Below are 13,186 nucleotides of genomic sequence, written 5' to 3'. Positions count from 1 at the left end.
ACCATACATTATTCTAATGTAAAAAAGTTTTCAAAAAGCCACGCCGTAACTCTCTTCCAAAAACTGCATAAGAAGAAGTTAAGCAAATGTTTAATGGTAATGCAGTAAGATCTTTCATGTGCCTATTTATACTTTATAACCCTAACTGGTAGAAAAGATAAAGTAATGGATCATAATTACCAGGGCCGGCTTAACCTGTGGACCAGGTGAGGCTCTAGCCCAGGGCTCCGGAGATAAAAGGCGCCAAATGCGTGAGCCTGTGATGTAACTGGCTCTATATGTTAAGCTGTCCCGGAGCTTACCTGGTGGCATTGCATTTGTAGGGAAAAAAGAAGAGCCAGCAACCCCCTTCCTCTTTCTGTCTCAGACCACCTTCCCCCGTCTATCTTTAAAGGCAGTTTTCCCCTCCCAAACACAAACAGAATTTCACCTAACACTGCCTGCATCAGCCCTGGCATCTTCCTTCTGCTGTGCTCCGCCCCTCCTTTGACATAAATTCCTGTTTCCACTGTGGCGAATAAGAGGGAAGATGTAGGGGCTGATGCAGTTAGCGTTAGGTGAAACACTGTCAGTATTCAGGAGGGGAAAGCTGGCTTTAAAAGTAGGCTGGGGGGGGGGGGGAGAGGATGGCCTGAGAGGGAGATTGCCAATGGGAGAAAGCCAAACCAAAAGTTGGATCAAGGCACCACGGTCCCTTGAGCTGGCCCTGATAATTTTGATTTCCAATCTGTTTACCTAGTATTCTAATTAAATTAGGAAAATTCTCAGGCATATCTCCATGCAAAGTCTTAAAAGCCAGACAGCACAACTGAAACTTAACAAGTATATCCACAGGGAGCTGATGTAGATTCACAAAATCATGTTTTGAACCAAAGTTTTCAAATAAGTTTTACTACAATTCCAGAATAAAGAGAGTTGCATTAATTCAACAAGGACAAAACAGTAGATTGGACAAACACTCTAAAATATTGCTGAAAGAAATAGGAGTGAACTAAGTGCAATTGTCTCAATTTAAAAAATGGTTTTTGTACTACAGAATTAACCTGTTTTTCAAAATTCAATGAAGAATCCAGAAAAACACTGAGCACTTTAGAGATTGCATCATATTTAAAGCACACACCATCATCCATTCAAATAGAAGCTGGAATAAGCTTTTTCTGTAAACCAAACCATAATAGTTTGGTCTTCTTCATATTGTTTAAGCCGATATGTCAAAAACCATTGTCTAATGTGTTCAACAACTCCAGACAATCTAGTAAGAAACAATCTAATAAGAATGGACCAGTATTTGGCAACTAAGGTTTAATCCCAAAAAATGCAGGGTCATGCACTTGGGTGGCAAAAATCTGAGGGAACGGTACAGTATAGGGGGTGTAGTGCTTCAGTGTGCGAAGGAAGAGCAGGACTTGGGGCTGATTGTGTCTGACGACCTTAAAGCTTTCAAACAGGTAGAAAAAGCAACGGCCAAAGCCAGAAGGATGCTTGGGTGCATAAAGAGAGGCATGACCAGCAGGAAAAAGGAAGTGATAATGCCATTTTATAAGTCTCTGGTGAGGCCTCATGTGGAGTACTGCGTGCAGTTCTGGAGACCGCACCTACGGAAAGATATAAACAGGATGGAGTCGGTCCAGAGGGCGGCTACAAAATTAGTAAGCAGTCTTGAATGCAAAAATTACAGGGACAGGCGTGGAGGGGCATAATCGAACACGTCTATGTCCGAAAACGGGTAAGTGAAGAGGCGGGACAGACCGTATTTTCGAAAAAATGGACGTTTTTCAGTTGGGCGTTTGTTTTTTTTTTAGCGATAATGGAAACTAAAAACGCCCAGCTCAAAAACGTCCTAATCCGAGCCATTTGGTCGTGGGAGGTGCCACGATTCGTAGTACACTCGCCCCCCTGACATGCAAGGACACCAACTGGGCACCCTAGAGGTCAGTGCGGTGGACTTCAGACAACGCTCCCACATGCATAGCCCCCTTACCACGGATGCTGAGCACCCAACCCCCCTCCCCCAAAACCCACTACCCACAAATGTACAACACTACCATAGCTCTTAGGGGTGAAGGGGGCACCTACATGTAGGTACAGTGGGTTTTGGATACCTCCCATTTACCAGCACAAGTGTTACAGGTAGGAGAGGATGGACCTGGGTCCACCTGGCTGAAGTGCACTGCGGTACCCACTAAAAGTGCTCCAGGGACCTGCATACACGCAGGCCTCTAGGACTTGTTGCTGCTATATAACATTGGCACACCAGTTGACACCTGAAGACTAATCTCTCCGAAAATGTCCTTTATTGGAATAAGCACGCTTACTCACAGTTAACTGCAGATCAGAGGTTGTGCCCCACTGGCAACGAGTCTCCCTGGTACTGAGATTAGCAGTAGGTCAGAGCTGGCAGAATGGTGTGCAATGCCCTCTTTCAGCCACATTCAAGGTAAGAACTAAGTTCTGTAATGTGGCTAACACAGGAAAGGGATCTAAAACTGGCTTACAAAATGGCCACTACCTCATGGACTACCGGAAACAAAACAGGGCACGCTCTGACCCAGTAAGCAGGGGGAAAAGCACCATGGGAGTAGAGCCTACCAACTACCAACATCGTGAGCATTTGCCACAAGCTATTGGAATCACAGAGCCCAATACCCTACACCCAGCACAATGCATTGCTGATGTGACTCTGCAGTACGTATAACAGAAAAGTTGTCACACTCACCCGAGAGCCACATCAGAACCAGGGAAAGGCTGTCACAGGATAGAACACATTCTGCTGTCATAGAGGTGGGTACGGCATTTGAGGCTGGCATAGAGGCGGGAAATAAAGTTATTAAAGTGTTTATTTTGGTGGGAGGGGGTTAGTGACCACTGGTGGAGTCCGGGAGGTCATCCTCATTTCCCTCCGGTGGTCATCTGGGCAGTTGGGGCACTTTTTTGGGACTTGTTTGTGAAAAAAAGGGTCCAAAAAAAGTGACCCAAAATCGCGGTAAAAACGCCTTTTTTTTTTCAGTTATCAGCTAAAGATGCCCATCTGTCCTCGGCCGATAACCACGCCCCAGTTCCGCCTTCACCACGCCTCCGACACGCCCCCATCAACTTTACCTGTTTCCGCGACGGATTGCAGCTGGAAACGCCCAAAATCGGCTTTTGATTATACCGATTTGGGCACCCATAGGAGAAAGACGCCCATCTCCCGATATGGGTCGCAATATAGGCGTTTTTCTCTTTCGATTATAAGCAGGTTAGGCACCTCAACATATATATATGCTGGAAGAGAGGAGGGAGACAGGAGACATGATAGAAACATTTAAATATCTCAAGGGCATTTATGTACAGGAAGAGAGCCTTTTTCAAATGAAGGAGAGCTCTGGAATTGAGGGGGCATATGACAAAGTTAAGAGGGAATAGGCTAAGAAGTAACCTAAGGAAGAATTATTTCACAGAAAGGGTGGTGGAGGCGTGGAATGGCCTCCCGGTGGAGGTGGTGGAGTCGAGGACTGTTCCAGAATTTAAAAAGGCATGGGATAAGCATGTGGGATCGCTTAGGAACAGGAAGAATTAGGGGTTTCAGAGGATGGGCAGACTGGATGGGTCATATGGCCTTTATCTGCCATCAGGTTTCTATGTTTCTAAGTCCATAACAGGATTGACAGGCATCAGAAAAATATATCATCAGCATAGGAAAAAATCCATTCATCAGAGTCCAATGAAATCACACTCAACGTACTCATATATATGTTGTACAATAAGGGAGAAATAGGAGAGCCCTGTGGTGCACCGCATGGAGGTATCCAGTGAGAAGCGTAGCCAGGTTGAGGGCAAAGGGAGAACAGAGAGCAGACTGCCACTGGTGCATATTTTAAACACAACGGATTGCATAACAAATAGGCGCTGGCACCATTGGAAGTCCATTTGAAGGAGTGGTCGCTCCCCTGGCGACCTACCTAGCTATGCCACTGATCCAATGCTCAGAAAAAGACCCTTCTTTCAACACTATATCCTAAATTTGTCCACTAAGTTAACTCAGCACCAGTCTGAATATCAGCTGGTGCTCAGTTAAATTCTAGGTTAGTGCACATGCCTGGATGTTCAATGCCATACATGGCCCAGCATTGAATATCCAGGGTTAGTTCAGCCTCCAGCTGTGAGCAGCTTACAAACCAATTACTGCAGTGAATTAAATATTACATTACATCGTTTGCTTATATTCCACATATGCCTGTTAAGTTCAACGTGGAATACATAGTGAAGAGAACAAATAGCCCAGAGAATTACAAGAATATTATAAACTTACAAATTAACAATAATGTAAACATAAAAAAATACAACCCCAAAGTAGTTTATATTCCATCGGGTCCTTGATGAAAATTTTAAGACAATCCAGCAACCTAAGACCTTTAAAGTTAAAATGCTGAAATATGTTGACTCCCACCAGACAGGAGAAAAAAAAGTTTAAAATTCAGATAATAGAAAACATAGTAGGAAAGGTGGTAACAAGTGATATCTTATACAATTAAAGAGAATACGATTTCACAATAGCACAGAAAAACAATGGCAGGTATGGCGTGTAGAAAACAAAAAATTTCAGAATGTAAAAATTCATTTAGGGACAATGTTTCTGGGAGTGAGGTCTGTGAAATCTCAGTTGCCTAGGGAACAGAACATACATATGCAAAACACTAACATGAGACTCAAAAATCAAACACATTAATAATTAAGGAGACAAATATGTTTGGTAACCAAATTTAAAGGGAAAAACAAAGATCTGGGTTTCCTATATAAACTATAAAGTTATAATGCTTTGTAATCCTCTTAACATCCATCCATCTCGCCCTGTTCCCTCCCCCTTCCTAACCTTTTCCTGTGAGGCTGTCACTGGAAAGCTTTTATGTTTCACTTATATATTCTAATATTTGTCATCATTTGCTCATTTCTGATCTGCAGAAAAAGAAAGTATTGTCTTCAAAAGCTAATACAAAATTGTATGAAGTTAGTCCATTAAAAAAGGTATCAACTTTTTTTCTTTTTTGTTTATTACCTTTAAAATTGGGCTATCACAGTTACCACACCATTTTATTCATAGTTCTATTTAGAATGTATTCAATTCATTTTCTGTCCACTTCTTCTGCCTGTGAAGGAGGCCTGTACATCAAACCAGTGTAAATACATTTTCCATTCCCTTTTTCCATATTGACTCGTGGTCTCTCTTCCTTACCCAAAAAGTTCTACAATTCTGTTGCTTTAATATTATCTTTAACATATAATGCCACTACCCCTCCCTTTCTTCCTACCCTGTCTTTCCTAAACAGATTTTTATAGCCTGGTATAACCACATCTCAGGTGACAGAAGAGAGGTTCAAACTACACACATGAAGACAAAAAGAAAAAGCACCAAGGACCATCAAATATGGGACAATTAAGAGTCCTTTATTAATAGGCTGAAACACGCTTGTGTTGAGCCTCGGATGTTATAATAAAGCCAACTGTTTTTTGGACATCGTCTGCTGCTCCTTCTTTTGTCACCCTCGTTCTGATTGACTTACTCGATTTTTTTTTTCGTTCATAACTATATCCCAATCATGGTTCTCTGTGAACCATGTCTCTGTGACCACCATTAACTACAGATCAGCCTCTTCCATCACAGCCTTTAGATCCAAAGCCTTAAGTACATATAAGTACATAAGTACATAAGTATTGCCATACTGGGAAAGACCAAAGGTCCATTGAGCCCAGCATCCTGTTTCCAACAGTGGCCAATCCAGGTCACAAATACCCGGCAAGATCCCAAAAATGTACAAAACATTTTATACTGCTTATCCCAGTAATAGTGGATTTTCCCCAAGTCCATTTAATAATGGTCTTAGCTAACCACCTTTACCACATTCTCTGGCAACGAATTCCAGAGTTTAATTACACATTGAGTGAAGAAAAATTTTCTCCGATTTGTTTTAAATGTACTACATTGTAGCTTCATCGCATGCCCCCTAGTTACATGATGCTAAGGTCCACCTTAGGAGTCAGCACTCAAGAAAAAGATCTAGGTGGTTTCGTAGACAACATGCTGAATCCCCCGCCCAGTGAGGGGTGGAAGCCAAAAAAGCAAGCAGGATGCTAGGAACCACTAGGAAAGGGATGCAAATCAAGACCAAGAAAGCCACAATGCCTCTGCATCGCTCCATGGTGCGCTCAACTCCGGTCGTCCCATCCCCAAAAGAGACACAGTGGAATTAGAAAAGGCTCAAAGAAGAGTGGCCAAAATGACAAAGCTTTATTTCCCATACTACAGGCATTAGTATACACCGCTTTCCAGGGGTTGCCCCTTTTTCCCATTGGTGTAGAGGTATTAATGTTTCACTTACCTGAGGTCTTTGATCATCTAGCCTCAATGATTATAGTTTAAAGTCCTTTTCACTAAGTTAGTTAGTCTGCTGCTGAAAGCACTTCTTCCCTTCTTTGATAGATGGATACCATCTCTGCTCAGCCGCCTTTGGAAAATCATCCCATGTTCCACGAAGCTGAAATGCTCTCGATGACACCATCTGTGCAGCCAAGCATTCATCTCTAGGATGCAAGATTCTCTGCCTTGGCCTCAACAGAGAAAATTAATGAGAACAGCAGTTGCTCACCTATCTCAGGCTTATTTTCGAAAGAAAAGGACACCTATCTTTTGACACAAATCGAAAGATGGGCATCCTTCTCACAGGGTCGTCCAAATCGGTATAATCGAAAGTCAATTTTCGACGTCTCCAACTGCTTTCCATCACAGGGATGACCAAAGTTCACGGGGGCGTGTTGGAGGTGTAGCGAAGGCGGGACTTGGGCGTGCCTAACACATGGGCGTGCTCGACTCATAATCGAAAAAAGGAGGGCTTCCCTGACAAGCACTTGGACGACTTTACTTGGTCCTTTTTTTGTTATGACCAAGCCACAAAAAGGTGCCCGAACTGACCAGATGACCACCAGAGGGAATCTGAGATGACCTCCCCTTACTTCCCCAGTAGTCACTAACCCCCTCCCACCCTCAAAACAAAATTTTCAAAATATTTTTTGCTAGCCTCTATGCCAGCCTCAAATGTCATACTCAGGTCCATTGCAGCAATATGCAGGTCCCTGGAGCAGTTTTAGTGGGTGCAGTGCACTTCAGACAGGCGGACCCAGGCCCATCCCCCCTACCTGTTACACTTGTGGTGGTAAATGTGAACCCTCCAAAATCCACCACAAACCCACTGTACCCACATCTAGGTGCCCCCCTTCACCCATAAGGGCTATGGTAGTGGTGTACAGTTGTGGGTAGTGGCTTTTGAGGGGAGTTTGGGGGGCTCAGCACACACGGTAAGGGAGCTATGCACCTGGGAGCAATTTCTGAAGTACACTGCAGTGCCCCCTAGGGTGCTCGGTTGGTGTCCTGGCATGTGAGGGGGGACCAGTGCACTACGAATGCTCCTCCAATGACCAAGGGGCTTGGATTTGGTCGTTTCTGAGATGGGCGTCCTCAGTTTCCATTATCGTAGAAAATCAGAAACAACGAAGTCTAAGGACAACCATCTCTAAGGTCAGCCTAAATGTCAAGATTTGGACGTCCCCGATCGTATTATCAAAATGAAAGATGGACGTCCATCTTGTTTCGATGAGTTTCCCCGCCCCTTCATGGGGACGTCCTGCGAGGACGTCCTCAGAAAAACTTGGGCGTCCCTTTTGATTATGCCCCTCTCTGTCTCCTAGAGCCATGCTTCATCCAGTTGACTGTTCAGAGTTGATATGCCACTATAATGGTTCTACGCTGGATTCCAACCACTGGCCACCTGATTTTTTAAAAATTGTTTAAATGGCTAATGTAGATCCACAAACCCCATGGCTCTAGTTCCCAGTCTAATTGATCCCACCCCTACTTCATTCCAGGCTTCTTTTTTGTTGTTGTAATTAAAACAAATTTATAACCAAGAAGTTATGAAAAAAAAAATATATAGATATATAGATATAGCCATTTAGTATATTGTTTCTTAAAACAATTCCATAAGTGCAAGGCAACCCCATCATCTTGCATAAGATTTATGTCCTGAGGGAAGATTCAGTGAATGCTAATTGCTTCATATTTTAAGACATCACGTGCCAAATGTATGCAAATGTCTCTCCATGTCAGCATGGAACCCAATCAAATATTCAGCTTTATGGTTTCCTGCATATAAAATGAATTACTGCAAGCTGCTAGGTTTGGAAGTTTTTCCATTCATCAAAATGCCTTATTTCTCATCATAAATCATGATTTAATACACAATTTAAATAGTTACAGACAGGCAGTTTAGAGTTTGCCCACTTGAAGCCTGTTGCATACTTTTGGTGACACACATGCTAGTCCCTTATTTGTTCTTGGCTTTTTGTCTTTTTTTTTTTAATCTTTCATTGTGGTAGTTGGGGACATTCTTTCATTCCATTTGCAACTAAAAGATACAATATGTCCTAAAGTAGGCCACATTTTTTTGTGGCTAATGATTTCTATGAAAAGTCTATTATCCATGTCTACTTCATTAGCAAGCAACATCTTGTGCTGTGCTTTTAGTCAGTGCAATGGTTTTGAACCTAGTGGTATGTTTCAATTAAGAGAGCATTATTCTTCTGAGGGTTTGATGATTGAGACAATTGGATAATGGAAGTCAAAGGCTTGTCCACCCACATTTTTTGTTTTACTGCTTAGGCAGCTGAATATGAGCTCTTCTTCATACTCTGACAATATTGTATACCATGGGGAGTCTTACAACTCCAAGGCAGAAGATCAGCATCGGATTTAAAAGTCCCTCAGACAAAGTGCTTGCAGCTGTGCAAAAATGAACCTTTTTTATGCATTATACATCTCTGGACATACTCAGACTTCTAGGTTTAACTTACTCTTGTAAGCAAATTTGAAAATAGACTCAAAGTGGGAATATGAAAGCGGTCAATCACATTTGTATAGTTCGTATACAGTGCTGTAATAAGGTTACTGGTTAGCTCTGAATTATCAGTGGCAGGCTGACCACAGGCTTAAAGTTCGCATTTCTCAAGGGAAAATATAGATGTGCAGAGATGAAATGGATGAAATCCAAGACGTGCATGACCTGTCTCTAACTAAACAGTATACTTAATGAACTGGTTAAAAGGAATAACAACAAAAATGTTCTTGTTAGATAAAGTTCTGCTCTTAAAATTCATAATGGGGACACTGTTGAGTACCACAAAAGATGGCAACATAATCCTTGAGCTCCTGATGACTCTTTCATGAAATCGATATTCAACCTTCTTTTAAGCAGCCAACTGCCGTTAACTGGTTCTCACCGCATTACTTCAAACATGTCCTTAGGTAAATCTGGAAAACATCATAGAGTGGAACCCTCCTCTTCCAAGCACTAAAAGACATGCTTTCTGAAGCAAGGGAAGACATCAACGATATCAAACAGGACCTCTCCACGATAAAATCTGATGTGGCACAGTTCAAAACCAGAGTTACCACTTTGGAAGTGAAACAAAAGATTGCAGATGAGAACATTAAGACCTTACAAAAACAGTTTAAAAGAATCATGCAACTGGAATGCGATATGGGGGATAGCAACAACAGAGCAAGAGGAAATAATATTAGACTACTTGGCCTACTTGAGAATATAGAATGTAATAACCCAATCCAATTTTTGGAAAAAGTTATTCCAACTTTACTTGGGCTTCTATTTTCCAAAGACTTTGAACTTGAACATGTGCATTGTGTTCCCACCTAACGCAGACCTCATGACAAATTCCCGCGGCCTACTGTGATACGTGTGCTCCATTATACCCAAGTTACTGAAATTGCAGAGGGACCTGCTGAGAGCTCTGGTGAAACATGAAGGCTATGTCCTGTAATTCCTACTTGATTTGAGCAAACAAAATTCTTGGCTTTTTGGCCCGTTAAAAGAAATAAATGCTCATTATGGCCTGTTCTTTCCTGCGAGAATGTGTGTGATTTCCACTCTCCTGTTGCTTTGACTTCGTATTTTGAAGAAATTGCTTCCAGTCAAATAGATGTATATTTGATCGATCTGTGGCTGACATTTTGCAATTCCATGATGTTCTACTCGCAGGTCTCAGGTTTTTTTGTTTTTGTTTTTTTTTAATTAGAGCTTGGCTGCATGAATACGCTGCTGTAACTTTTTGCACATGTCTTGCGATGTTTGCATTTGCATTTCTAATAATTTCATTTGAGCTTTCACAGTTTGAGAAAAAGTATGCTTAATATATAAAATTTATCCTTCATGTCCACTACAATATAGATTGATGTTATCACACTGTTGTTATATATATCATCTGAATCAGGAGTCAGTGAAAGGTTGCTGCAAACTCATAGAGCATTTTGTCCTATTTTTAGGCATAATGCTTTGCTATGAATACACCTTTTCTATATGATCTACTGTTGCTTCCTGTAATGATTATTAAGTGCATGCTTCAGCTCTATAATTCATGCTTGTTATGGATTATATACAGTGCATCTATTTCTTTTAAAGGACCATTTCTTTAATATCCCTTAATGTTAAAGGGTTTAATAGTCCTATAAAAAAAGAAAAAGATCCTGTCTTCACTGTCCAAGTACTCTCCTGGCTTTATCTTTTTTCAGGAGATCCACTTATCTGTGGCAGAATCTACCAAATTACAAACCAGATGGTCCCTTGCTTCAGTCTTTTCGCCAGCTGACGGCAAAAAGAATGCAGTCACCATTCTCCTAAGGAAAAGATCAGATATTAAGCTGGTGTCTCAGGACAGTGACACTCTAGGGCTCTGGGTTAAAATATCAGTAACAATTGATGGCAAAACCTTTATCCTTAATAAACATCTATGCACCGAATGTTGATTGCCCAGAGTTTTTCACACCATTGCAGATTTAATAATTGGAGAAGGGGATAAACCTGCTATTTTGGAGGTGACTAACTTAATTCAAAATCCAGACATTGATAGGAAATCTGTATTTCCCTTTAAGAAAATTAAAGCTTCAAGATATTATGGAACAGCTCAAGCTTCATGATGTAAGGTGTCTAATGCCTGACAATGAACGTGATTTCACTTTCTACTCTCCACCACATACTTCTTACTCTCGCATCAATTATTTCTTGATTTCCAACACACTGTTAGAGAAAACATGGCATACAAGTATTGAAAGTATCACATTATCTGACCATACTCATATAATGCTTCAACTTTCTGACATAGGTCAGTTACAACCTAAGAGTTCTTGGCGCTTTAATGCTGCCTCCTAGATAACCCTACATTTCATAAACACATATCTGGGACAATTAGGGAGTTCTTTCAATGTAATACTTTACAAGACACTAGTTGGATTACTAGATGGGATGCACTCAAAGCATTCATCAGAGAAGTAATCATAGGTTATGTTGCAGCACATAAGAAAATGCTTAATGCAGAAGTTATGGCTTTGGAATAAAACAAGTCAGTTAGAACACAATCACCAATCCAACCCCACTGATGTGGACATATAATTAAAGCTGAAAACTGCCCAGTATAATTATAACTCCTTGCTCGCTAAGCAAGTTAGTAGGGAGATTTTTATGAAATCCGCCCATTATTATGCCGGAAACAATAAAGGAGGTCATTTATTAGCAAATTATCTAAAGTCAAATCAGAAAGAAATTGCATTGCTGCTATAAAAGATGATAATATTTTATTATCTTCTAAACTGGACATCATAAATAGATTTAGAACATTCTACTCTTCATTATACTCCTCTGAGGTAGAGCGTAATTCAGAAGATTTCTTTTTTGATAACCTTGACCATCACACTTTAAGCAAGGATGAGAAAGCATGATTCTATAACTGAGTCTGATGTTATCTCTGTATTGAAAATCATAGCAAAAAAAAGGCCCCAGGCCCAGATGGACTGACCTTAGAATTCTATTTAGAATTTCAATATTTACTTGCTCCTCTCATATTCAATCAGGTGATGTCCATGGCATATTCACTGAGGCAACAATCATAGCACTTTTGAAACCTAGACTCTTTGTCCAGAATTACAGACCATTATCTTTAATTAGCCTCAATGCTAAATTATTTGCTAAAATCTAGGTTGCAATTAGTGTTACCCAGCTTAATCAATTCTAATCAAACTGGTTTCATGTATGGCAGATGCCCTTAAATTATTTGCCACTGTTTTGTTGCACTCACAAAACTCAAATATTCCTTATGTGGCCATAGAGTTGGATGCGGAAAAGGCATTTAATCGTGTTAAATGGTTTTTTATGTTTCGCACACTACATTGGTTTGGCTTTTCACCAGAGATCATTGGTATGATCAAAGTATTGTAGTCCACTCCCTCTATCAAGCTTTATATCAATGAACAATCCTCTGATCCATTTTATCCCACTAGAGGTACTAGATAGGGTTGCCCCCCTCTCTCCCTTACTTTTTAACCTTGCTCTAGAACTCCTTTTAATTGCTATTCGATCATCAGCAGACATTTGAGGCATAACCCTGGGACTACTTTCAGCTAATGTTTCTGCATATGCTGACGATGTACTCTTGTATACCACCCTCTTATCTATTCCGAGCATCAAGAATGTCATCAATCAATGTTCTGCAGTTTCAGGATATAAACTGACCACCACTAAAACTGAAATGATGCGCCTTAATAATGCTAACTTTAAATGCACTATAACTCAATTCCAATGTAAATGGTCACCCAAAATTGTTATTTGGTCCCACTTTAGAGGACACTATAAGGTTAAACTCTGAACATATATTAAAATATACATCTGAATTGGTATCTAAATGGTCATCCCCTCGTTTATGTTGGTGGGGCAAAATGGATACCATTAAGATGATGATAGTCCCCAAAATTAATTATACGCTCAGCATGATGCCTGTTTTACTTAGCCCTGGTACCCATAAGAATATAGAAAAAATCCTTTCCAGGGTTCTTTGGCGTAACAAACCTCCTCATATCACTCATAAGTGCTTAAAATGTGCTAAAGATCAAGGGGATCTTAATTTCCTGAGCTTTTATGAATATTATGCTGCATTTCTATTAAGGCAAAATGCCACTTGGATTACAACAAATGGCATTACTAGAGCTCCCTTTTGGTTACAATTTGAAGCTGAGAAGTGGAAAACAGTTCCTTTACATTCTCTCCCTTGGGCTTACATGTCTCCTCCACACAATAAAGCAATATTCCTTGCCTCT

This window comes from Microcaecilia unicolor, chromosome 5, assembly GCF_901765095.1.
Source record: "Microcaecilia unicolor chromosome 5, aMicUni1.1, whole genome shotgun sequence".
Taxonomy (NCBI): Eukaryota; Metazoa; Chordata; class Amphibia; order Gymnophiona; family Siphonopidae; genus Microcaecilia; species Microcaecilia unicolor.
This window is presented reverse-complemented; position numbering follows the sequence as displayed.